This window comes from Pseudopodoces humilis, chromosome 1 (genome assembly GCF_049639895.1).
Source record: "Pseudopodoces humilis isolate 2021_Gansu_Grassland_sample_001 chromosome 1, ASM4963989v1, whole genome shotgun sequence".
Taxonomy (NCBI): domain Eukaryota; kingdom Metazoa; phylum Chordata; class Aves; order Passeriformes; family Paridae; genus Pseudopodoces; species Pseudopodoces humilis.
The window spans coordinates 126,926,807-126,953,922 of record NC_142200.1 but is presented as its reverse complement, the minus strand read 5'-3'; positions in this window follow the sequence as shown (position 1 = coordinate 126,953,922).

The window sequence follows — 27,116 nt, the reverse complement described above, 5'->3', positions numbered from 1 at the left end:
GTTAGTTTGTTTTGTTAGAGAAATCTATTAACTAAAAATGGAAATTCAGACAGGTGAAGCTGCAAATTCAGCTGGTATTTCTCATGTTGTGTCATCTTGAAAGAAAGAACTAAAAGTAGGAAAAGGCAGGCAAAGACAAAGTGTTTTGAATTATGTTAAAAAGAAAAAAAGGAAGTTGTTTACTTTGTGCTTAAGGAAGCAATCACAGGGAAAGAAAAAGCTTCTTTGGCTAATGTCTCAGCTGCGATTCTTGTAAGTGGCATTATCCCTCTGCAAACTTGCTGTTTTAGAACTTTTTGATTTACAAAAAAATGCATCTTTCATAAAGGAAGACACCATCTCTATGCTGGTAATGTATTTTGCCATGGATTGTATAGCATTCCCCTATAGTTAATAATAAAAATTGGTACAGATTATAAGGTCCAAAAATGCATTTCCTTTTCCTGTCAAAGGTAATGGTTTCACCTGGCTGTGGAAGCCTCTTACAGGGAACACTCTGTGGTGGGACACATAGTCTTTGGCACTGTTTGGAACAAATTTAAGTTATACCAAAAGATGAAATACTGGTTTGGCCAGGACTTCTATTATCAGGTATGTTGCAGCTCACAAAGGGGCAAACAGTAATGTTGAAGTGAGAGCAGTGTTTTGGAAAAATATTTTCTTCAATAGTCAGTAAAAATTCTAATTTCAGAACTATTTAAGTTTTAAATGTGTTTCTGAATTCATATCAAATTGTACATTAAAATATAAGCAGAAGTGCTATAAAAGTCAGAATATTTATTTCATCATTGTCAAACAAGGCTGTTTGATTTTTTTTCTTCCTAAGATATCTAAATTAATTATTAAAATTCCACCTTAAAACTGAAAAAAATGATTCAGTTTGAGGTTGAACCAACTGTTTCTTCAATCTAGACATGCATTATAGAGATAGGGAGGAGGCTGCCTCTTACAAGACATAAAAATAAATTATTCATGCAGCCTAAATATGATGTATCTATTATTTAATATCACCCTGTTGTTTCAGTTTCACATTACTCGCGCAGCAAAAATGCAGAAAAAATCCAAAATCTTTGCAGGATGATAAAGGTCCATCACATTTGATCTCTTAGTAAGTATAATTGTCTAATAAATTGGTGTGCCAGAGATCTGTAAAGGAGAGTATGAATAATTAGAAGTGCTGTATGGTAAAACAGGAGAGTTCTTCCCTGCAGTCCTGAAGAAGCAGCACTTTAGACTTGGTGAAGCTGTGAGCTGTTCTCACTGATTTTCCTGCTGTCAGTCCAAGACAGTTCTGTTGACAGGTGGCATTGATTTTTCTAAAATGCCAGCGGGCTGACTCCTGACTGCTTTGGTTTTGTTCTCCCACAGAATGCAACCCACAGAACAGGTCAGGAGAAGGCATTCCAAAACTGAGGAATGTGATGTGTGCTGAGGGGGTTTGGCTCTAGGGAAATTCCTCAGAACTTGCAGAAGAGGCAGTGCTTGTGGGGAGAAGCTCAAAAAGATAATAAACTGTTTCAATTCTGATTTCTGTAGACAGTCAAAAGAAAGAGAAATTTTAAGTAACGGTCTGCTGAGATTTGCTCTCCTCTGACTTACAAATTGGAGAGAACAACCTGTATCCTTCTCAGAACCTGGTTCCCAGTGGAAATACGTACTAATAGAAGAGTAATGGGTTGTCATGTTCTCTGCCAATCTCTGTCTTTAATCCATAGATTTTTATTATCTCACTCTCTTCTCTTGCCACTGTTGCATTCAATCCACTGCAAGTGCTTTCATGCCAGGAAGCCAGGCATACATGGAGCAGAAATGCCTTGACTACATATTTTATGAGGGTCCTTAATCACACGCGTGGAAAATGTTTATTTTATAAGTGCAGAATTGTCCCCTGGGGATGTTTTGCTGCACAAATGAGCCTAATGAGCATTAGAAGAGCAGTTTTGTTCTGGAAAGTGGTAGGTTTATTCTTCCTTAATTTTTTAATTACAACCCCTGACCTGAATGACTAGCACAAAACTGTAAACAGATCAGGATTACAAGCAACATGCCTTTTTAATCAGTGCCACTTAGGGGGATATAGCAATGTGTATCCCCCATGCTGCTCAGGAGTGATGCAGGGTAAAATCTTCCTCTGCTGAGAGTCAGCTCTGACCTTGCTGCTGCTCCCCTGGGAGTTCCTGTCTCCTCTGCTCTTTGCCAAGGCTCACAGGCATCTCCCTGACACAAATAATACGGACACTACAATGGGGCATGTGTAAATGGATGGGCTTTGCCTCTCCATGGAAGGGAGCACCGTGCAGACACATATCACACAGCTCATGGTTTTCTCATCAGGTGAAATTTGTGGTCAGTCTTCAGCACAGATTAGCAGAGATAGGAAAAGTTAAAACAGCGAAATGTCTTCTCATGGTTGTTCTTAACTAGGAAAACTCATCCGACTGGTGGGCTGTGCCCATTGCCACCGGTCCCTCCTTATCTGTTTTTCTTCATATTATTCCCTCTGACTGATCACAGAATAGTATCTTATACCACCAAAAAAGACTATACAATTATTTCATTCTGCTCTTTAAGATTATTTGATTAGCATGCCTGTAGCGTACTTTATTTTTTTCTGGGTGATAAAAAAAAACTGATCAGCACCCAAAAAATTTGTATTTTTCTCCTCAGACCTGTTAGTAATTTCTGAGCAGATAGATGGGTTGCACCCATGGGTACCATTAGGGTGATTCCCCCTGAAAAATCCCCAAATCTCCTGGCACGCATCAGCCTGGCAGGTTGATTCCTTTGTTCAGGAACCACTGTCCTTTTCAATCGAGATCTCAGAGCAAATGTCAGGCTGTTTTTCACCACTAATCTTTTGAAAAAAATCCACCCTGACAGCTTTATATTGCTGCTCCTGCTCATGCTGAGAGCATGTCAGCAATGGCCATGTCCTCATATTAGGTATATCTATTATCTGAATATATGTACCTATATCTATTTTCTGTATATCTATTTTCATCAGTCAGAAAAAAATGAAGGAAAAAGATTTTTTTTTAAAGTTGTTCTTGGCTTTCATGTTAAATTTATTTTACTAGAAATATAGCAAGCAAACCTGAAGCATTAAAAAATGGGAGCCCAAAAAAACCTCTGGTTACATACGCTTGTAAATATCTATGTGTATCTCTATTTTGTATGTAGATACATGCACAGGGCTAGAATAATCTATTTGGAGCTGTTGTCCTTGTGTATTTTTAATGTTAGGGATTTGGAAATGCTGAGACAAAAGTGAGAAGTGTGTGTGTTCAGATGGAGCCAGAGGCTTGGCTTTCAAAGCAATTGAAGCTCTTCTGTCAGTAAAAGCACAGCAGCAGTCAGAGCCCATGACAGAAGATAAGTATACATGTCCTGCAAGAACAGTCATCATCCAGAGAACATCAGATTTCTGCAGTATAAATCCATAAAAAAGAGTTCTGAAAATGGGAAGGGGGATCCAAATATAATTCTGATGTTTACAGGTGTCCTGAGAGTCCTTTTTACTGTGTGTTTTTGAAAACAGCCCATTTTATCCTAGTAGGAGAGTGTGTTACCTGGTGCTGACTTTGCTCAGTGCTGTTTGCAGAATAGATGCCTTTTTGTTTGGCACTCGCTGAGTATACAGAACACACAGAATGGTTTGAATTGTGCCAGCTGTTAGCAACAGCCCAGTAATGTATCTGTTGCTTAACCTAGCAGAAAAAACTCCTAACCCCAGTGGTTCAAGGCTTTCCTATTTTCTTTTCTACTTCTGTCCATTATCTTTCATAGTTAAAACATCACATTAGATGTCATAGGTGAAAAAAAAGTCTGAATATTTCAGAAAAACAAGTTTAGTTTTCAAACTAAATTAACTTTACAGAAGACTGTGGAATGGTGGTTGCTGGCTCACTGTGTCTACGTACGCACCCCCTTCCCGAAAGGGAAGTGCATGATATGTCCAAAAATTTTTTTTTGTAGTGATTATCTTCTTAACTAATATCAAGTAAGGAAATCACATGTTTTCCCTGAGAGGAAAAAAAAAAAGAACATTAGTTTTCACAGCATGAAAGAGCTCAGAGGCCATAGCTTGTAACAGCTCAATCACCTTTTACTGTGCAGTTCTCTGGCATGTGGGTCCTGCTGGCCCCCAATACAAAGGAAGTTGGTAACTCTTAATATCAGAGATGGTGTAGTTGAAATAATATAGGATACACACATTAAGAAGAAAGAGCAGATAATTTTTGAAGAACATTTGTTCCCTCAGCTCTAATTTTTGTGTCTTTTTCCCATGTCATAAGTGCCTGTTCTCTTGCTTATACTTAAATGATAGTAGGAACTTTCAGTATTTCTAAGACCTTCCCTGCTGTGAAGCAGTTAATTTTGACATTTTGTCAAAGATGTGTCAACCCATTTGATGACTTTTTATTTAGTGGAGCAGTGGCATTACTTTCCTACGTAGTACCAAAGTTTGAATCTCAGGGTGAGACACATTTACCACAGCAGGAAGACTTGATGGGATACTGGTTGGAAAAATTGTTTACGTTGTCTAAAGGAAAAAACAGTTTGGGAAAAAAGTGAGGAACGTTAAGCAGGATTGCTCGGTACCTTCTGACACTCTTGGTTCTGTTGCTCCTGAGAATTCAAGGAACAGAGTTAGTAAAGTATCTTAAATACACTTTTATGTATATTGGTGTTGCATGGCCTGTTTTTTGGCCACAGAGGTGGCTTCTGTGAGAAGCTGCCAGAAGCTTCCACAACATCCAGCAGAGCCAATCCCTGGTGGTTCTGAAGAAAGACATGCTGCTGGCCGTGGCTGGGCTGATTAGAAATGGTGGTAATGCCTTTGTGATAACAGATTTAAGAAGAAATCAAAACAAAGGTTGTGGCATACAGTTTTAATTCCAGCCAGCAAAGAGGAGGAGGTGAGAACATGTGAGAGGAACAGCCCTGCAGACACCCGGGTCAGTGGAGAAGGAGGGGCAGGAGGTGCTCCAGGTGCCAGAGCTGGGGTTCCCCTGCAGCCCATGGTGAGACCATGGTGAGGCAGCTGTGTCCCTGCAGCCCAGGGACAGCCACGGGCGTGTGGAGATCCCTCTGCAGCCCCTGGAGAGGAGCCCACACCAGAGTGGGTGGGTGCTTGAGGGGAGGCTGTGACCCTGTGGGAGACCCATGGAGAGAGGGGCCCTGCTCCCAGGCTGGCCTGCACCCATGGCAGAGTGACCCATGTGCAGCAGTCTGGGGAGGACTGTTCCCCACGGGATGGACTCACCTTGCAGCAGGTCACAGGGAGCTGTTGCTCGTGAGATGAGCTCACATTGGAGAGGTTCACAGAGAACTGTCTCTGTGTCACCCCACGGTGCAGCAGGGGAATGACTCCTCTCCCAGAGCAGCAGAAGCCACGGGTGAGGAACTGACCATAACCCCCATTCCCTGTCCCCCTGCACTGCTGGGGTCGGGCTAGAGCTGGAAGGAGGGAGGGGCAGGGGGAACGTGTTTATAAGGGCTTATTTTACTTCTCATTATCCTGCTCTGATTTTGTTAGTAATAAATTCACTTTATGTCTCTAAGTTGAGCCTGTTTTGCCCTTGATGATATTTAATGAGGGATGTCTCTCCTGGTCCTAATCTCAACTCATGAACCATTTATTAAATTTTCTCTCCTCCATCCAGTTGCAGCAGACGAGTGAGTGAGTGGCTTTTGTGGGTACCTGGCATCCGGCCAGGGTGAAACCACAACATTATGTCATCTGTAAATTTCTTCTTACAGTGCTGAAATCACAATCATATTACAATTCTTGCTTCTTCACCATTTCATTTTAACATTATCTCCATCATCTTGAGACTTTACCGTGTAGTAAATGCACATTCAGTCTGTAAATCTGTTAATTGTAGTGTGCTCTTATTAGACCCATTACAAAAATGCCTTTCAAATTATAAGAGATTGAAACAGATTTGGCTTCTCCCAGCTAGTGAGATCAGTAGATCTCTACCTATTTAATGTATTAAGGTTTTGTTTTTCATAGATTAGCATGGCCAGCTTCTTTGATGGTTGAAAACTGTGGGCCTCTTCCAGAAAAAAGTAGCTGTGGTTTAGAGGAGGGGTTTGCAAGCTCATGTCTGCCATGTGCTGTGTGTTTTGTGGACAGAAAAGGAGCACTATAAATAACACTTCACAATTACTAGGGGGGTATACCTAACATATGTGCCAGTTGTTGGGCTTCCAAGGTTGCTTGAGGTTCATTCAAATTCAGTGTTCACTCAGTATTTAGTAATGTTTCACTGAAAAAATATTTGTATCAGCAGTGAGAAAAATAATAACAAGCCCTGAAACTTCAGCTACTTGGTGTGTGATATTTCAGTGTTCTCACTGAAAATTACTTAAGGGACATTCAGAATAATATTTGCAGTTGCACATCTCAAAGGATGGACAGCCACTTCAGGACTGATGCAGCCATTAAACTGTCTGCTGTCCTGCAGGCATCCTTTCAGAAAGCATCTCCAGAGCAAGATTTGAAAGCCAAAAGTTCTGAACAGTGAGTCTTCCTTTGACTTTGGTCTGAACTACATGCTGATCACCAGATAGTGTACCAGAAAGGGGACAAGTGGCCAAGGAGAGAGTTGGAGGAAAAACAACGAAGAACATAATAAAAGCTGTGCTAATGCCTTCTCTCCCTTTCTTGATATGGGCTGGGGACTACATTAGAAAAATAAGAAAAATCACAGAACTGCAGAATCATAGAATATGCTGAATTGGATGGGACCTCCAAGGATCATTGAGTCCCACTCCTGGTCTAATAAACCTTACTGGGACTCCACCAGATCCCTTAGGCGAATGAATAGGGAGCAGCCCACAAAAGAGTGTGACTAGGATGCATCTTCCCAATTACACTGAGATTCAGGAAATTTTAACATAGTGCCAACAGACTGAAACCTCCTAGTGATGATACACTATAAAGATTGGCAAAGAATTAGATCCATTTCTGTGTTTGTGGACATCTGTTGAAACAGAGATATACAGATACTGTTGTTACAACAATTTTGTTTGCTGTTACTATTTCCATGTAAAAATGGAAACACTTATCCTCTTTCATCTTTGAGTGAATCTGATGGTCTCATAAGCTTCAGTCCTGGTACACTGAAGACTTTATCAGAAGGAGCAGATCTCTAAAGAGCATTCAAGGACATGGATTGGGATTGATAAAATGCTTTTCTGGTTAATAACTTGCTTAACCTGCTTTTCATGTTGTGCTTCTCTGATAAGCTACTCCATTCCTTTAATGACACCCTTTTGTCTGTATCTCTTTGTTAGAGCTCTCCCTTATTTTATTTCCAGCCATTGTATTTAAGCTCTTTGGACAGGTCCTGCAGGATGCTTGGCACTGCAACATGCTCTGTTCATGAATAGCAAGGCAGGGGACTGAACACTTGAGCACAGCTCTGAGCAAACAACATGTTTTCAGGTTGTTTGGGCATTTTGGCTCTAAGATGTGTATTTAATAAAAAGCTGCACAGGACAGAGCTTATATCTTTTCCATTATTAATGTTCACTAGAGGAATTCTGCCTGAAGAAGGCTTATTGGACAAAACATTTCCCCCTGGTATGCACAGCATTTGGAAGTCTTGCAAGTGACAGAGGAAAATGCAAATAAAGCCTTGGCTTTAAACTCTTTTTTTTTTCTTGTTTTTTTGTTCATACTGAAGCAACATGTGGTGTTACTTCCTAAACAACAGTTTTAAGTCATCAAAATTGTTTATTTACTAATTAAATTTTATTTTGGGTTTATTGGTTTGGTGGGGTTTTTTTCCTTTTCTTATATGTTTTTGTTGTTTTGAGAGCCACAGATCTCCTTGACTTGAGAACCTAGGAAGTCAAGGAGATTAATGGCTGGAAAAGATAACCTGAAGCAGTGAAAAGTATATATTAATACACCAGTTTCACAAAGGTTAATGGCAGTGGCCTGCCCAGGGCCATGCAGAGTAGGCTGAGGCAGGAACATCTCTTGGTGTTAGGTTCCAGGCAAGCCCTCACAAGGCTGTGTTGGTGATTGGCAGTTTGATGGGCCACATTGGCATCTGGAGCTGTCTCCCAGACATCAGGAAAGCTTCAGGATAAAACCTTGCAAATCCTGTTGTCAAAGAGGATTATCAAGGTGAGTCACTCACTGCCTCTTCTTCTGTGTTTATTCATGCACAAGTCACAGGTTTTCTTCAAAACTTGATGTTTGTGCTCTAAGGAGACAAGAAGAGCTGTGAAACAAAGCCGTGTGTGTACTGCCCAGAAAAACCTCTGACAAACTAGAAAGGAAAGCTGTTTCAATGCATGGTGATACATCCATCCATTTTCTCTTACACAGGACATGGAGTCTGTCTCTACAGACAATGCAATGTCTCTGGGACATGGGTTAGCAAGAGTATTTGCAATTCTAGCTAAAATCTCTAAATTGTGTTACTTAAAGTGTATAGTTGCTTCATTAAGAGTTATGAACTATTATTTAGTTTCTAAATAATTTTGAAACTTCCACAAACCAGAAAGGTCACATTTCCTGCAGCTCCCATTAATTTCTTTTCAAAGTGTTCATATTCTTCAGGTCTGAAATCCAGGTCACTTTCAATTAGATGTTAGTTTAGGAGTCTAAGTTTAGATGTTCATTTCAATCTCATAGTGTACAAAAGAAAAATCTCTCCCTCAAAACTCTGGTTGGCAGCCAGATGATGCCTCTTCCTCTAAAGTAATTTTCTTTTACACGGCAAGAGAAAAGGTCATTCTCTTCTGACCAGAGTTCTATAAAAAGGGCAAGCTCAAATGTAAAGCACTCCTTTCTCTATGTCAAAGTCAATGAGACAAGAGAAGATATCATTCATCACTGTTCTGGGTGAAAGAAGATTGTCTTTGCTAGTTTGAGCTTGGGCATCTTGAAACCTCTGGAAGAAATTCCAATTTATATATAGTATTTTCTATACATATGCAGAATAAGCATGCAAGCTACTAAAAGGCATTCTGAAAATATTGTTAGCAAGTCCACAGGAGCTGTTATTCAGCACGATCTTGTACAGGCTGTGTGCACATAAGGTTTCAGCTTCTTCTCAGTTTCTGGGTCTCAAAACCCTTTACAAGCACTAATCTCTTCATCAACATTTCCAACATTATCTGCCCAATACATTAACATGGCTTTCTCTTACTCTGAAACACTATTGTAAAAAAATACCAGGTCTCAGTCTTGTCTACTCAAGCTTTGGCAGCAACAAACTGATAATAAAATATATTATAAATACATTCTTATAAATTTCTAATAAAGTGACCAACTGTTGTGCACATGAAATTACAGATACAACTGGATTAATTCTGGTCTGGTGTTACCATCTGCTGCATAGAAGATTTAAATTTCCATAGGAAGTCCAGCTCTTCTTATTCAGTAAACATTGAGTATTTTTAAGACCTGACATTTGAGTAACATGGTCCTCTAATCAGGCACTCATGGGAAGACATAGAAGGTTCAAAGTTTCCAGGAGGCTTTATATCTGACCCAGAGATGATCTCTGACTGTTATTTTAACACAAAATGCTGAATTTTCCTACACATCTGGTGCAATTTGGTCATTTGTTTATTACCTGAATAAGACATATTTATCCATTAATTCATACAAATTCCCCAGATATCAAGTCACCTGATGGGACCAAAGTATTCTAATAATTATAGGTATGTGACACTTTTTGTTGCTGCAATGGCTGAGAAAAAGATATATAAAGCAAAAAGTCATCAAGGACTGAATATAAACCCCATGATTTTCAAAAAAACCTGAAGTTTCAACTAAAGTAATATTGGCTACCTGTAGCAAAAGAAAATACATTTCTTGTCAGTTAATCTACATGAGTAGCAGAGCCTAGGGGAGAGAAGCATTGCCCACAGTAGAAGGTAATTAAGTTAAGGACCACTAAAGCAAATTAGATATGCAGGGGATCATCCAAAAAATGCTGATCAATGTCACTCTGAAACATTTCTCTACTGTCTTTGAAAGGTCATGATCATCAAGGAAGTGTTCTGATGATAAGGAGAGGGTAAATGTTACATCCATTTTCAAGTAGGGTCTGAAAGGAATCTATAGGCCAGTCAGCTTGACCTCAGGCCTTTGAGAGGTGAGTCCAGGCACAAGACAGAGAAGAAGATAATTTGGACATCAGACATTGATTTTCCAAGGACATATCACCCCTGACCAATCTAATTGCCTTATTGGCTCTGGATGAGGGCTGGGCAGTAGATGTTGTTCATTTCGACCTCTAGAACAGTTTTGTCACTGTTTTCCATATTGTGACCAAGGCCAAGCTGGTGAAATAAGTTCTGGATAAGTGGGTGAATAATTAGGTGGAAAATTGGTAGGACTGCCAGTCTCAAAGGGTGGTGCCAGTCTCAAAAGGTGGTGTTCAGCCATAAGAAGAACAGCAGACAAATTAGTGACTAGTGGCACCCTTCAGGGAGAGATACCAGGATGGTTTAGGATATTTGTTGGTGATTTGGGTGAGAGGACAGAGAGAGCTCTCAACAACTCCGTGGACAAGCTGCTTCCAGGGAAGCTTTGTGCCTGGCAGCAGGGAAGCCAACCACACACTGGGCTGTCTTGGCTAAAGCATGGTCAGTGGGTGCAGGAAAGTGGACCTTCCTCTCTCTTCCACCTGGTGAGACCACATTTGGAGCACTGGGTGCAGTTTAGGGCTACCCAGTGAGAGAAAGACATTGCCACACAGGAGGGAGTCGAGTGGAGGACACCAGGATAGGGGAGGGGCTGCAGTACATCAAGGGTAAGGAGAGGTGGGGAAGCTCCCAGCCTTTGTAAGAGCTGTCAGTGATGGGAGCTCACTGCCCTCTCCAGCTGCCTTCTTGGAGAGGACATGGAAAAGGACCAGTGTCTTCCCAGAGGTGGATGTGACAGAACAAGGATCAGCATATTCAATTTGCAGCAAGGGTAGTTCTAGTTAGAAAAGTATTTTTCTGGTAGGAAAAATAAAAAAATCACTGTGAAGGTGGTCATGCACTAGAACAGGTGCCCAGAGATACATCTGAGTGGGCACATCCTTGGAGGTACCTTGTCTGGACACAGCCCTGAACAATCTGATCTAACTTTAAATTTGGCAGAAGGGCAGAAGGTTGGACCAGGGGATCTCCAGAGATCCCTCTCAAAGGGCAGCATTTTACATGCAGCAGTTCCTCAGGTATCCTCCAGACAGGCAACATTGTGTGGCAGTGTCACAAAATAAGGCTCTTGGCTAGGCTTGAAAAGTAGGACACAGTGATTATCTGGATGATTACATTTAGATTTATTGCAAATACACTATCTAAATATTGTCCGTGTGGTATCTAGATCAAAACTCTATCATATATTACAATAGTAAAATAGTATAATCAGATGATGATTCCTCCTCTTGGGTTAACAAGCTTCAGTGAGATCCCCTTGCTTCCTAAACTTCTTAGAGAAATCTAGGTGTAGCTAGGTCCACTTAGCCTCAGATTTGGTCTACAGCCTATGCCAAAAGGGTTTTAATGTAAGCAGGTTTGGCTAGAAGCATACAGGTTTACTATCTTCAGCCTTGCTGAATTCACCATTGCAAAGCACCTATATAGCTACTTTAGGATTTTATCTCCACATTTCACTGGATCTTCGCACTTTTACTCAACCATTCAAAAGTGAGTGTTTCCTCTAATCAAGCTGGATGTATCCTGCAACTTCCTGAGAACAGTCTGCCCAGTTTCCAGCAGAAATTTATAGCCTTATGCATGCTGGTGTGCATCAAAGTCAATCATGAGCATTTCCATGAACTCCTCCATCTATGGAATGTGTTAATGATGTGGGCATTCAGGCAGCTCATCCTGCAATACCCACCAGTGCTCTTACCTTAGGACAAAAACATTGCCCATCAGAGACTGAGGAAAGGGAGAGGGTGTGGGTGTGTTTGGGTGTGGGTGTGTGGTGCATCTGGAGACCTGACTGTACACTCAGTAGAGCTCAGGGTCTGTCCTGTAACCAGATAGTGCCACATGCTTCAGAGGCAGGAGGGAAGCAGGGACAAAGGCAGGGCTTGAGCAGAGTTTTCTTCTTCCCTCCTTCTCTTTTATGGGAAGTAACTCTGAAGAAGGATGGAAAATCAAATTGGAGCTGCTTAGTCAAGCATCAGAGCTCAGGAGAGTGATGGAGAGGCCTGGCATAGGCAGAGTGGGTGAGTGGGTAGGGGAGCAGGAGGCAGGGAGGGCAGCCTGGCAGCTGGCCTGGATCTCAGCAGCTGCTGTACAAGAACTGGGCACAGCTGGCTCCAGAAGAGCCCTGTGGATAGTCAGAGTGGCTCACACCTAGTGCATAATGCATGCACCCCAGCCCAAATGAGTTGTCACTGTTATACAGCAGTAGGAATTTGAATTCTTTTGGGGTATCTAATATTACTGTTTGAAAGCCAAAAAAAGTTTGGGTTTCTTTTCAAAAGCATTTCAGAAGGCCAAAAGACTGAGAACACATACTGCTGAAAAATTATTATGGATATTTCCATGGCCTGTTGGGTGAATCTGTGCAAGTTACTTGTCCTTTATTTCTCTCAAGCTCTGTGTATTTATATTCTGGGTTCCTTCTGCCAGGTATTTCTCCAACTGCTGTGATGTTTCCAGCTTAGCCTTACTGAGAAAGAAAAGTTCTCCTCTTCTTCACCATTACCATCACTGCCAGGATGTATGAGCCCTTTGGCCCTGGGAATCTGGAGACCTGGTGTCTGGTCCTCAGCCTGTCACTGATGACTGGGGTCATCGTGCCTTGTGAAAAACACATGCAGACTCTGGCAGAGATTTCTGCCTGCAGCACTGACCTGTAATGAATAGAGAAAATAAAGATGAAGGCAGGAGTATGTCAGGTGGAAACATTTCTCTGTGTATGGGGGGATGTTACTGGGGCCTGGGGACAAGTCACCCCATGTAAGAAATGATGTGGAGATGTGCAGTGGTGGTTACCTGTGACTGTGCAGAACAACAGCCCCTGTAAGGGCCTGGATGGAGTGACCTCCTGTAAGAGCACTGGCATGAGGCAGGAGCAGTCCCCTGGTATGCTTCTGTGGAACGTAGATCAAATCAAGTAACAGGATTGTTTGGGAGACATGGGATGAGAGTGGGGGAAGTGTGCTTCTTGTTTGGGATAGTGTGGTAAAACAGCAGGGACAATGGCAATTGCTAGAAGACACAGAGGGATAAAGTTTCTGGCAGATGTTTCTTCCTTGGCTTGCCATGGAGTTAGTTTATTATTAATACTTTGGGCCTTTCTATTTAATTAAACATTAACTAGAGCTCAAGGCATGCAGCCTCCTAAGTGTGCACGCAAAGCAGGAGCCTTGCAGAGTCAGAGGGCAGGGCTGTTGCTGAGGGTAGGGCCACAGAGGGCAGAGATGCTCTAAGGAATAATGCAGCCTCATCCCTTTGGAAACAGCATCCCTCTGGATGGATATCAGCATGGTAGATGTTCTTACCCCTAAGATAACTAAAACTGTGGACAAGTTTCTAGGGAAATTGCCAGCATTCCATCCCGAACAGGATGTTACTAAAAGATGCTCTCGAAACCCTTATGAGTGTGCTGAAACAAAATCACATTTTCTGCAGAGAAATAGTATTTTTAGAAAATCCTGCTCTAAAAATGAATGGTTATTTTTATAAAGAAATGCTTCTTTGTGGATGTCTGAAAGTCTAGATACTATTTCTGAACCATCTCTGAAAAGCTGTCTAATAAGATTTGAAGCAGTTGGATCCAGTGACAGACCTCCTGTGAAAGGCAATGCAGGAATATCAGGTGCCTGAAATAGACACAGAATTTTCTTGATGAAAATACATATTTGCATGTAAAAAGCAGTGCAAGCATTTATGAAGCATAAGCACCTTTGATTACTCAGAAAATAAGAAGTATCAATATCTAGGCAGAAAGTACACACATTCTTTAAAGCATTAAAACCACAGGGGAAATACAGAAGAGCCTCAAGGCTATGTCTGAATGGCTGTGTAGGGAAACAAAAGCCATGTAAAAAGAATAGACAGAAGGATCTGTGTAGAGAATCCAAGTACTAAAGAAAAGAGAAAAAAGTATATTCTTCTGCTTTATTTAACTTTCAGACAGAAACTCAGTGATTCACAGAGATACATCCATAATTCACAACTCATGAGGATAGTTCAGGAAAGTTTTTCTCTGCTCCTTGAGCAGGAAATGTGATGATACCAGTATGGGCTTACAAAGAAGTTGATCAAAACCATTTCCTGACTTCCAGTCTGTCTCACACAGACATGGTTTTTACAAATTTTCTAAAGAATGTTGGCTCTTTTGAGAGACACTGTTCTGCAATTTGTATTCTACTCAAAGCAATTCTTAAATGAATAGATTAAAGCAGCAGTACAGGGTGTCTGCTCAGAAAATGCCCTTGAACATGTCTTTCTATTTACTTTTGCTATTGTCAGGTATGATAATGTTTAATTTTTCCAATATCTGTACAAGTTATTTTTACTATATTTGCACAAAATAACTTTAGTGTTAGCTGCCATTACTATTTTGCTATGGTCTGGGCTGCCTGAATGATCAGTGGAGAAGGAAGACTAATTCACCCCATCCAAAAGTGGTTTGTGAAAATACCTGTCTCCCTTGCCAAGCCAGAAGAGAGGACAGCCTTTCCCTCAGTGACAAATGAGTGCTAAGGCTCCTGGCTGGCAGAAGCAGCAATGCCACAGCCTGTGAAGGTCAGATCACACCACACTGCTGTGCTCAGCACCAGCCCCTGCCCTCGGCGTGCAGCCTCACCTCCCGCGTGGGACAGATGCCACAGGGTCATCTGCAGGTTCCCTGTCACTGTGCATGTGAGGGATTTAGGTGCCTACTGAGGTGACAGAAGTTCAAGGGACCAGTGATTTGGACAGCCTGCTGGGCAGAGCTCCCACACTGAGCTTCCCAATATGATAGCCTTGGCTGCTAAATGAAAGGAACAGCTTATCTTAAGTCCTAGTTTTTAAGTAATCTGCTCCCTGACAGCATTAGGTATCAGGCTAGGCTTAATTGTATCTTTCAAGGAATATGCTCACTGCTCACCATGCCAATACCATCAAACAAAATGCTTCTCAACTGCTAGTTGATATAAAGGATAGCTCATGGCGTTTAGGGTTATACGGTATAATTTTGATGTCATTCTCAGTGCACTGCCTGTCGGATTTCACAGGATTCAATTAATCTTTTTTTTAGGCTCATTTCTGACCAGTCACTCGCAAGCCACTTTTAAAAGACCATGGCTTCTCTGGCATGCAGACAGACACAGCTTGCTCTCTTCCTTGCATCAAAACCGATCTCTCCTAGGAAAGCAAAAGAACCAATATACTTTCTAGCTGTTTATCTCCATGCTCACCAACAAATTCCTTCAGCTTGGTGACCTGAGTCCAAACTTTGAGCTTGTCACTAGCACAGGCACATCTGCAAAGAACCACCCCCCATATATATCTGAAGTATCCACTTTTATTAATTCATAGAGCAGGCAATTCTTAATTCTTATTTAACTGCATAAAATTTTCTTCTTGTAACCAAGATTACACAGATGCAAAACTCATAATACTCTATGGAAGTAAGTTGGCTTCATTCATACTCTATGCCCCAACTAACTAGAGCTTGTAAAAGGGTTCCACCCTTAATTCAGTCACCTAAGGCAAATTGGAAACCTCTTAAACAAATAGACCTTGTAGGGCTTTAGTTTCCCATGTTTGCATTTCTTCAAAGTTGGACATTGCTTGATAGTACCTGAGAAATGTGTCCATAGGCTAAAACAAGTTCAGCATTTCACAGGGACTAAACCAAAGAAGTAATAGCTCACCAGTTTATGAAGAGACTCTTTGTTGAGGTAGCACATGCCAATACCTGTAGCACGAGGTAGCATGTCTGGCACTGGTAGGAAAGCATACTCAAAAGAAGATTATTCAGACTTCAACCAATATCCAGACAAAGGTGTGAAGCTGCTGCCTTTTGCAGGATCTTCTAGGCCTCCTCGGTTTCCACACAGTGAGAGCAGGACCAATCCTGCTGCAATGTTGGTAACAGCTTCCTGAGGTCCGTCTGCTCTCATTTGTGACAGGTGATGCCATGAATGTAGGCAAGCCCTGCCATCCTTTCTCACCTGGCAGAGCTACACTGCTGCAGGTGGGCATCTTCTCCATGTCCCTGTCGGGGAAAGCCAGGTATTATCCCTGAGAGATGTCTCAGTGGGGATGTAGTGCTCAGCTGGGGACAGTGGACAGCATCCTGATGGCAAACGCAAAGAAGTTAGACAGCTTTCTTAATGGCATCATCCCAAATAATTTCTATATATATTTTTTTTCATTCCTCTAAGTTCTGGTATGAAATTACAGTAACAGTTACATGATTTGTCTTTTCTATTTGTCCAAGTAGACTTCTAAAGAGCATTCTGAAGCAGGTCTTTCACTCTCCTGCATTAACTCTAATGCTTACAGCTATTCATTAGCTAGTTTTAGTGACATAATGAGCATCATAGCTGCAACATGGAAATCATAAAGCCCATGGTTTACTTCTAAATGTTTATAAAATAGAGGATATCAGTGTCCCTTGAAGCCTATTTTATCATTGAAAATCAACTTGTTTTGTTGACTCTTCTGTCAAAAGAAGTTTGCTCACAAAATGGGTTTGACAAAGCATGCAAATGAATGTTTAAATTTAAAAAAAAACAAACAAAAACCAACTTCTCTGCAGATGTAAGTCCACATTGCACTTTCCCATTCATTATTGACATTTTTATTCTCTCCTGTGTTTTCCAGACTACTCTGCCAGCACAGGACTCTGTTTAGGGATTTTATGGCCAATGTGACTGGGAAAATATGTCCAGTGCTCTCCCATGTGGGTCTTTTAAGCTGTTAAGTACATTTTCAGTCATCTTTGTGTTTTCTTCTCTGTCTTTGTTTGTGTTTGGGAAGAGCTCCTTCTGAATACATGCAGAGTTACCTTCTTCTTTCCCACGGAAGTTGTCCTGGATTAGGAAATTTCATATTCATGAAAAACACACACCATCAGGATTTCCTGTGCAGATATTGGTGCCTTCCATGGCAATTAGAACTGTTTTTGTGGTAGCTGTATGTTTTGGTCCTGATTTCAAGGAAATGGGACTGATTATTTCTTCAGCTATTAATCACAGAAGGCCTTAACCTACCATTTCCAAATGCTAAAGTGACTTGAATAATACGTATCATAAACAGGTTATTAAGGCTTAAGCTTGCCCCAGCTTTGATTGAACAATATCTACAAACATGAAAGATATTACAAACATAATGATTACTTAGCAATAGAGAACTAAAAGAACAGTTACTGGCTTGGTTAAGTTTGGGTTTTTTTCTCATATCTTAGTATGTGTATGAACTGCTACACCCACAAACAGCTTCACTCCAATGTGAGAATTCACTCTTCAGGTTTCCTGTGCCCACTTCTTGGTTAAATGTATTCATAATAACAATTTTTCCAACTCTGAAGGTATTTTGACTATTTAAAATATTTTTAAGACTGACAACTTATTTTCAAAGAGTATCTTCAACAGGAAGTCAGTAGATTTTTAACATCTTTAATTTTTTGACATTCAATATTTTATTTTGAATCTCAATAGTGCAGTACTGCGTAATTTTTTTCAAATATATGTACATTAAAAATAATTAATTTTTATACCTTAAAACAACTTCTAAAGCCCACTTCTAATTGTTACATTTCATTTCTAAACTTTCCAAATCTACATGATCCCAAATTCTCTTTTGCCTAAAATCTTGAGGGAAAAAAACCCAAGAAAGAGAAGAAGAGGAAAGAAAGAAAATAGCACTGTGGAAAGCTCAGAAACAACTTATGGTTTAATGATGCAATGCTAGAAAAATGCTGTAGAGAATAAAAGTCAAAATGAGCATGCTTAATTATTTTCTGGCCATAATTCATTTTAGCTGGACCAATATGAAAAATCAATCTTGGCAGAAATACCCAAGGTCAAAGGTTCCTCAATTTAAAGGCAGACATTGTGTGACTGAGAAATGTATTCAGCTTTTTTTTTTATGCAATGCTACCTCTGCTGTCCTTAAGCAACATGAAAACTAAGTAAACAGAATTTTTAGAGGCTAATGCTGTCTCAGGAATGACGTTTTTATCTCTTAATGAAGTTGTTTTTTATCTGTTAATGAAATAGTTAATAATTTCTCATTAGCCAAATCCCTTAAGATTTCATAAGAGAAATACATATCCAATACTTGTAACTCTCAGAGTGTGCATGATACATACAGACTGGAAAATTTGCTTTGCTTCTTTATCATTTGTAGTCAAAGTGAATTTTTTCCTCTTTAAAAAGGAGGTAAAAGAGAATGGAAATAAAAAAGTATAAGAGGGGAAAGAAATAAATTTTTTTGCCAACAGTTCCACTTTTTCTGTCATTACAAAACAGAAGTTTTACAGCTATTCCCATTCTCCAGTGGCGTTCATTGGAACAGATTTTAATACGTGTCATGATAAAAAAAATCAAAGAGAGATTGGGCCATATTCAGAGGAAAATGAAAGAACTACTGTGGACACATAGACAAATCCAAAAAACAAACATCTTAAATAGAGACCTGAGTTTTTTTGACAGTTGCATTTGATTTCCTTACTTTTACCATAAAGTTTATCCCTGAGGTTCACAGCCAGCCATCAGTTGTTAAACAGGTGTAAACATGAGGTTTCATGGGTCTCCATGTTTCTAACAGTGAAAAATGTTCTTTGCCTAAGAAGACAGCTACTAAAATACAGATTATTCCACACTGTGAGAGATTGTTCAGACAGGTTTCCCACTATGATCCAACTCTTCCCTAGTAAAAAAATAAAATTCTAGAATAAAAGTGATTATGAGAGTCAAAATCCTCTGCAATCAGGGTGGTGTGTAGATTACACAATAAAACACTTACATGGCCTCCTTCTCTGGCAGCCTGCAAGTGTTCCTCAAGACCCATCGTTTGGGCACACATTGGAGATTTTTGTTTCACTTTTTGTGTTGTTTTTTTTTTGGCATATCCCCTTCTAGATGGCCAGTGGCCAGGCCCCTGTCAGCAAGCAGGAGTGATCCCACTGAAGGGCCACAAAGATGACCAAGGGACTTCTGCATCTCTCCTGTGAGGAGAGGCTCACACAGCTGGGACTGCTCAGCCTGCAGGAGAGGTGGCTCAGAGGGATCTTATCTTATTATTTTTCTTATTATAAATATCCAATAAGTGGGTACAAGGAAGATGGAGCTGCGATGCCCAGTGAGCAAAGGGAACAAACTGAAATACTGGAAATTCCATTTACACCTAAACCCCACACCCCTTTCCCCCTGTAATATGGCTGGGTGAAGATCTCTATCCTTGGAGATACTCAAAACCACACTAGATATAGTTCTGAGAAATCTTCTGCAGCCAGCACTGCTTTTACTTAAACTTCTTAGGGTGACATTGATAAAATTTGCAATGATCTGTAACAGCAAGAAATTCCAACAAATCTGAAACTTCATTTCCTCTAGGTCTGAGAGCATGTTGTCCAAACTTTGCCAAACATGGAGGGGAAGACTTAGGAGGAGCAGCTGAGGTCAATTAATTTGTTCAGCCTGGAAGAGACTGAGGGGAAGCCTCATCGCAGTCTACAGCTTCCTTATGAGGGGAAGCAGAGCGGCAGACACTGATCTCTTCTCTGTGGTGACCAGTGACGCGATTTGAGGAAATGGAGTGAGGCTGAATTAGGGTAGGTTTAGGTTGGATATCTGGAAAAGGTTCTTCACCAAAGGGACAGAGTTCATCTGGAACAGGCTCCCCAGGGAAGAGGTCACAGCACCAAGTCTGACAGAGGTCAAGAAGCATCTGGACAATGCTCTCAGCCACTTAGTGTGACTCTTGGACCTGTGCAGGGCCAGGTGATGTACTTCATGGTCCTTGTGGGTCCCTTCCAACTCAGCATATTTTGTTATTCTCTGATACCATGATTCTATGAAATATGATCATAAAGAGCAGCTATGATAATAGAGTGAAGGTTTGAACATGGGCCAAAAACGATGTGCTGACAAGAGTACAACAGCATAATAGTTTTGCAGTACTTTTACTGTATACTGAAATATTTCTGCTTTTCCAGAGTACCAATTTCTAACAATTCAGTAACTTCCTGGTCTGTATTTAAGAGTCCCCAGGCTTGTCTTCAACTAATTTTCTGGTTGCCACTTCAGCACCGGCCAACATTTAGCATCCAGAACCTCCTGTAGCTGGGGGTCCCACTTAGTTAACTAAGGTGGGTGAAACCACCCACCTCTGGGAATCAGGGCACTCTTAACAGTATTAAAAGAGTGAGTAACCCAGTGATTGCTGAGCTGAGATTCTTTCTTTGCCCTATGAAATCAATATGAATGTCAATGCACTCTTTCTAGTGATATATTATGGTTTCGTCTTCTGTTACCTCTGTCTTGTTTGTTTCAATTCTCTATTCTTCATTATACCAGTCCTCTTTTGGGTTTGTTGGGGTTTGTGTTCCATTTTTTTCCTTTTGATTACTCCTTCTATTTTTACAATAAAAATAACCTTTTTAAATAATAGTAGTTATGGAATTATAATTTTCAGTTCACATGACCAAAATTTAATAAGAGGATGACTCATCTAAACATTTGGCATTTTTGCTCCTTCTTTTGCTTTCATTAATTAATGGATATATTCTGAAAAGGACCTCAAGTCTTGAAGCCTCTCATTGAATGGGAACTTCATTGTAGTAACAAGTACTAGACTGAGTTGTATGAGCAAGAATTTCTTTAGAAATAAGATGAAATAAGGATGAAAATACGAGGAAATGAGGACAAAAATAAGAATAATGATCATATACTTGTTATTGCTACCACAGAATTTTTTGCATCTAAACCGTATTAAGCTTTGTCTAGCAGACACATCCAGCTACCTTCAGCTGACATTCACCCAGGCTCTCATGCAGCATGTACCAATGATTTGGTACTGCTTCTCAAGTAGTCAGCCTGATGTAATACTGCATGGCAGTCTTTCACTTTGTGTCTATTTGAATGCATCTCCTAAAACCTAGATTGACTGAATTGGAATAAAAAATTATCCTCATGTAGACAACAAAAACAATGGCCAACCATTGTATATCGTCATTACAGAGTTTAACGTGCACAATACTCTCAAGAAATAACTAGCTATTGAAATTCCTTATTTCTATAGACAGAAAATGCCAGAACTAACCCCACAGATATGTACCTGCTGCTCTGATATGCCATTCAGAGGAACCGAAACTGATGAGTTTGCTGCGGATTTCCATTGATATAATGAAAAAATGATTCCAACCCTACTACCTGTGGTGCGAGGAAGACTCCTGTGAGACCTGAAGGACTTACAGCAATCTGAACACATTGCTCAGATATTTGGATTTTGGTTCTTTGTGGCAACTACATACACATACTAAGGATCATGTTTTGAGATGTCTGTACAGAGGTGGAAAGTATGACGATTTTTAACAGTATGGACTACCTAACTATCCCAGTGAGATTTGGTTAGACAGGTGAAATAATTCAGGAAGGCTTGGTTAGAGCTCGACAACACCCCCTCGCAATTTGGAGGACCCAGTCTAAGAGGGGGTAGATGCAAAGCACCTTCAAAGCCAAGAGCACTGGGATCTCCAACAGCAAGGAGATGAAATCACATGAAATCATACCATCTCAGACAGAGGCATCTATTGTGCCTGATTTTTGCCCCTGAATGTGAGGCTAGGCTCACCAAGCCCCATGTACAATAATAAAGACCGCACAGAGTTGTGCAGGACACTCAACAGGGGGACCTAACCATAACCCCAGTGGAGACACCACTGTATTCCCCAGAAAGAGCTGCTGCCCTGTTGCTTTATCACTGGCTATCCACCTGGACTGCATTTCCCTCTAAAGTGCCCTTCCTAAATTCTCACTGCTCCCACCTGAGACCCTTCCGTTCTCACTATTCTCTCTTCACAGACAAAGAGGCTGAGCTAGCTGTGCTTGAGAGATTGTTGAGGCTAAAATCAAAGTAGCTGCTCTCATGAACTAAAATAATGATTGTGAATATAATTTGTCACCTTAGCTTTCTGTTATTTGACTTCTGTTTATGTATGTATGGCTGAGCAGCTCAATTTCCATTCAAGATGCACGTTTTTCCCTCATCTTTGAGGAAGAAAGCCACTGATGAAGTTACCAGCTTGGACTTACTAGACAGAGGCTGTAACAGATTTTGAAACTTGCAGGCCACTGTGAGTAAAATCTGCAGAAACACAGCAAAACTTTGCAGTTGCAGCCTGGAAGGAAAACACATAGCCTCTGCTTTGGAAGGATGGGGACATCAAAACCTCAGCAGTTCCAGTGGGTGTAATGACACACCCCAGGGGATTATCCGTGTGACTTGACACCTAGAGGAAATGCTGGATAATTGCCACCCACAATTTTGAAACGATGGATGACTAACAAACTCAACTGCCACTCAAGGAGACAGTTTAGTGGGAAGGATGATTCATGTGAGAACATTATCACTTTTTCTTTCTCTTCCTTTTTTTTTTTTTTTTGACCTACCAATGAAGGTAGTGAAAAAACAGGGAAAATAGTCAGTAGCGGCTGAGAGAACCATGAGTTACAAAAGGTCATCCCAGTCTCTTGGTGTCTGCTGGTTGTTTTTACTCTTGCTGGAAAGCAGAGAGGCTTTTTGAGTCCTCAGGTGAGAGTAATAAGAGATCAGTGCAAATATAGTGAATGGTGTGGTGGCTGCTATTTTGCTTCATTTTGTAAGGACCCATATGATTTTAAGACAGCTGTGTGCTTCCCACCATGTAACTTTATCCCACATGGTGGAGCATGGCCAAGTCACTACTCCTTGTGTCTAGCCAGCGTGGTGTTGTTTTGAAGAAGCTGCTTTTGTGGTAAATATGCAACAACCTCTGCTGACCACTCTAGCTAAAACTGGAGTAAATGACTTATCCTGGTTTTGAATAGCCTTCAAACTGCCTGCAAGAGGCCTCAGCAAAGGACCACCTGTGTGGCTGGTTGATACAGGCAGCCCCCAGCCTAATCTTTTCCAGTAGTACAATTCACATCATCAACCCAAAGGAACCCCATCATGCTCTTGATTAAAAAACTTTGAAGTTTCACACCTGTCATGTGAAGTGTTTTATTAACTTTTGGCTTTGCCCTTTCTAAATATTGAGGTAAAAAGCTGGAAATTTATACCCATGTTGAGACGGTGAAGTAAACGACAATCTCCACTCTTGAGAGGATTTTCAAAAATGAGGCCACTTTTAAGAGGTAGGAAAATTTCCCCTAACTTTAACAATCTATAAGTGCGGTGTCTAATCTAAGCTAATTATCCAGGTGGGAGGAGTTGGCTCTCAACATGCCCATTTCTACATTGACTATAAAGAGAGCTTGCGTGACAAATTACATCAACCACCTATCCTGTAGCAGAGAAAAATCCCCCACCTACCTTGTAGGCATGGGGAGGCTTGGGGAATACATTTTATGATGTTGACTGCTGCATTCACCTGCTGCTGGGCAATAATGGGAAATAATATATTTTAAGGTATTTTCAATGATGTACCACATTGAAACAACGATATTCCCTCTGATTTGTGATCACAACCGTAGGATTAGCTGTATCTTTAACCTCTTCTGTGATACCATTTTCAAGTAAGGACCTTCTGTCTTAGCAATGCAGTTTCAAAAATTACTCCTGTGCTAGAACATGTAGGCAAGTCTCATGCTCATAAAAGATTTTTTTTTAGGAGCCATGGGCAATAAAAAATCCTCGAATAAATGCAATATAAGGAGTATGTTCCAAAGGCTCTAAGAGTCAACAAAATTATTAAAATGGGAAAGGGCCTACGTGACTTTTGGCTTTACCAAACTCATACTACGTCCTTACAATTTATGCAGGTCCTACTTCTCCCGATTATTGCCAGTCATGGTGATGCCTAAAGATTTTTTTCTTTTATATAAGTATTTCATATATTCATAGTTTCATAGACTGTCAGTAAATAGTTATATAGCTTCTAGTATTTTTCCTGCCCTTTCTCTTACATTTCAGAACAATAAGCTAACCCTTCATAATACATTCTTGAAATTCTTTTTAGTCTCATTTTCAAGAATGGAGTTTTGACAATGGCATCTTGTTTTCCACCAGATCTTAAGAGACATAACAAGAAATAGAACAAGGAAGTCCCTGGACCAGCTCCAAGGGGCTGACCCAAGGTTGGGTTTCCAGGGCAACGGATCTCCTATTGGATGTGCCTGATAGATACACTAATTAATTAAACTGAAAATTGTAGAAATCCTGTACCAAATGTGCACAGAGCTATATTGTGCACCTGAAAGCTTTCATTAAAGTGTTGCTTTTTATGTTATCACTCGTAATACCATCTGGAAAGTTTTGTGTTTTTATTCCAGGCAACAATGGGACACAGGGTTCTGCTCATTTTCTTGCAGATTCTCTGCCCACCATCTGCTGGTCTCTAGGATAGAGGCTGTATCAGTATCTATGACAGTGTTAGGTTTATGGCTGATGATCTTAAGGGTCTTTTCCAACCTAAATGATTCTACGATCCTCTCCTTATGCTTTGCTCTAAACATCAGCAGAAAAATTATACCTGTCTTAAGAATAATATCTCAGAGGCCTGTGAAATCAGCTAAACCTCAAACTTCAGAGTATTTGTAAAACTACATAAGAGTGACTCAATTTTTAGATGCCTTTAGTACACAACAGATGAGGAGGAGAAAACCTCATCATATCATACAACAATTACAGATATCTACTACAGTTTTTATTACACTTTTTCCTAGTCCCTGATCCCAAATTCCCATATTTACTACTCTTCCTTCAAGTGAAATATGTAATCATCTCAGAATTCAGTGAGAGGATTTGATTAGAATGGGAGTCTGAGAGCTTCATTTCTTCTGAATTTCAATTATCACTGGTGGACAGCCAGATGCACACAATCTGTTACTGAGTATAAACAGTCTATTCATTTCCCTGTCCCAAAATTATTTGCATCACACTCAGAAACAAGAAATCAACTTTTCAAACAGAAAAATGGGTGTCCTAAATAGATATTTTAATTTTAATTTTCACTGAAACTACTGAAGAACTACAAGAAATCAAGTAGTCAGCACTATAAGATATAAAGTATCTGATTCCATATTTTTAGCAAAGCAGAGAAGAGTTCTCATTAAAGTCAATTTGCATAAATTGCTTGCTGGGCAGATTGATCTTCACTACTGAGTATGGAAATAAAGATTCTCTGCAATTAAGGTATTCTGTTGTCAGCTTAATAAAGCCATTAAATTAATGGTTAAATCCACATTCTCACATTATATCCGTGTAAAAACTGGATAAAGAAATGTTTTCAATATTTAAACATAAATATTTAAATGTTTTGTTTATTCAAAGCTTGAAATTGAGATTTGCCATCCCTAGATTGGAACTAGATATAACCAAAATATTATTAATATTTTTATACAAAGTTTATATACAAAGAATAAGCATTTAAGCTTATTTCTGTGAGTTTTAAACCATAGCTTTTCATCCTTGAATGCTTTTTTATTTTATTCTATTTTTTCTTATTATACACCTGCAAGAACCATTCAAATATATTAATAAATTTTTAGTTAGCCCCTTTCTATTTCCAGTGCAATGTATGCAAATCCTACCTATCTTTTTGGCAGGGAAATATGTTTTGTAAATTCTTGATGATGTCATATGGCAATTGTTGGATAATATCCTCTTCAACAACAAGGAGTCAAGGTAGCATGCCTGTCAGGATTAGGAGAGGCGAGGGTGGAATGAGAGAGTTACAAAAGACTGTCCTCAGCGTGGGGTTTGTTTCAGTCTATTTCAAATCTTTCAGTCTTGAAGTACAGTGAACAAAAAAGGCAGCACAGCTTAGGTAGGAAAGGCTCTTTTAACTGTACTGAATCTAAGCTTGAGAGATCCTTGGCATTCAGAGAGTGTAGTGCTCTTGAAGGAAGGATAATATCCTCCTCAAAGATAATTTGAATGTTTATCTTGTCTAAGTTTAATTCCATTAATGCAAGTCATGTACAATTTTTAGTGTGTTACAGAAAATATTTCAGTATTTGAAAAGTTTCTAGTGCCCTTTTTTTTTTCAGTGCTTGAAACAAAATTATCAGTTGAGCAGACCATTTACCAGGTCATTTCCACAGTACTGTTGTCATTCTTAATACAGAGTAGAAAGAACTCTATTGTTTCCAGCATCTACAGATTGATGAGTAATGGATTGAGATTAGTGATTTGGCTCAAAAGCAGAGCACTTTCATTAGGAAGGGGCCATTATCCAGCCTTGCATTTGCCTATTAAAATCAAGCCATCCTTACTATCCTCTGTAGTCACACCACCAATGGATCTTCTGCTTTAACCCAGGTGCACTCAGTGCCTGCTGCTGACACCATTAACCTGCTGCTGCCTGTGCCATCCCCTGACAGTGGCAGCATGGGAGAAAGCAGTGCTCTGTCTTCATCCTTATAAATTGCAGCTTGTGGAAATTCAGGCTTTTGGGCACTCTTCAGCAAGCATCTGGATAAGTTCTGGTGTTTCAAAAAAGCAGAGCCCCTTGGGTATGCAGCAGGCCTTTCCAGATGCTCAGGAGAGGAGAGGTTCTAGATTGTTTTCGCAAGTGAGCACAGATTTTCCCTTCCCCATGCCCCTGGGTTCTGGAAATGCTGGAACATGTAGAAATGTGCATATAAACTAAGGATGTACGGTTGTCTGGTGCAGGCTGCAGGAAGTAGTTTGGCTTCTCTTGAAGTCAAATTAAAGTGAACAGGAAGATGAAGGCTCTACCCGTGATAGCAGTAATTCTTCTTCAGCTCCTTTGAGATGCATCCAATGATATGAGCTAATACTAACCTGCTGGGTTGAATCTCTCCCAGAGCTGCAGTCCAGAAATATGTATTTGCTGCAGCAGAAAGAGAATGAAACAATTACAAGAAATAAGTTTAAAAAAAATGAAGCAGGGAAAGTACAGAGAGCACAAAAGAAAACTTAGGGTTTTTCTAGCCTGCAATGCCAGTCTAAAGTACGAATAA